Source organism: Ictidomys tridecemlineatus, chromosome X (assembly GCF_052094955.1).
Source record: "Ictidomys tridecemlineatus isolate mIctTri1 chromosome X, mIctTri1.hap1, whole genome shotgun sequence".
In the NCBI taxonomy this organism is placed as follows: domain Eukaryota; kingdom Metazoa; phylum Chordata; class Mammalia; order Rodentia; family Sciuridae; genus Ictidomys; species Ictidomys tridecemlineatus.
In genome coordinates this window covers 23094415-23095760 of record NC_135493.1, presented here as the reverse complement: position 1 = coordinate 23095760, position 1346 = coordinate 23094415, and positions in this window count along the sequence as shown.

Genomic DNA, 1346 nt, shown 5'->3' with positions numbered 1-1346 from the left:
TTTAGTTAATTTTATATAATTCCTGTAACAATGGTCTGTTGATTATAAGTACTTTTTTAGTATCAGAAAATATCTTATTTCTTTAACATCATTCTTAGAATTATTATTATAAAAATCTATAATAATGTTTTGTTAGCTCCTTTCAGGCATCATTCCACTCTCTTCCTGTTACATTTGAAGTTGTTCATAAACAAATCTGTGCTGTTAAACTAGCATAATCAAATAAATAAAAGATTTGATTCATCATGATTAATAGTTTGATAATTTCATGGTGGTATTGAAGCTAGCAGGTGACATTTCTGAACATGAACATGAGAAGATATGTGCAAAATGGGAATACTTTCATGGACAGCTTCATTAGATACAGGCTGCAATTCTTAACATAATGTTTTCTTTTTGATTTGTCCCCAGCTTTCCTTCCATTGCTACTTTCATTGCTTCCATCCTTCCTCAATAACTTGTGTAAATACTAGTGTTTATATTTTGATACATTTTTCTAAATGTTTACAGTCATATAAAATAAAAGACATTTATATGTGTATACACAAATAAGCATAGACTTACAAATATATGAGAAAGATCATTGGTTTGTTCATCAAACAGAGTGTATTACAGAAAGTTCTTTACATTTTCCATTTGTCACAAAATAATGTTTAGGAAAATAATACAAACTAAAGAGATGTTATATTTGTGCATAAATTTTGCAGCAACTGCTTTATTATTAATCATCAACTGTTTCCATTATTCTACTCCTAAAAAGATGCTATGCATACATCTGAAAATTAAAAGTAAAGGAAAAATAATCAAATAGTAGCAGTGATTATTAATGTTTTAATTATTAACTAGGAGCTGAGTTCCTGAAATTAGAGAGCCCTAAAGAAATAATAACCTCAATGCCCAGCACTCTTTCTCATCTGCTTATCTGCGTGATCTCCTTTGATCAAGAGCACTGTTGTCCTAACTCAATGCCAATCCAATGAAGTGGTTTGTTCACCCTAAAAACAGGATAGCGTTTCTGGTTTGACCTGATTCCTGGCTCTCCCCACTTTCTTTGGCAAGTCTGTCTCCTGTGCACTGGTTCTCTCAGAAGCACCGGTGACACCAATTGTAGTAAAGATTGTAGGGACCCTCATCAACCCAGCTTCTAGGCATGAGGGTCAGGCACATTTGACAAGAACCCCCGAAATTGGCCAAAGCCCAAACACAAACCCCAAGGTTTTCTCTGGAGAAAGCAACTCAAAAGATCCATAGGACAAAAAAGCGGGGTGGGTGGGTGAGAACCACATAAACATTGACCAGTGGAATGGGCAAGTACCCTGGAGCTACAGAGAATAAAGTGAAACTGC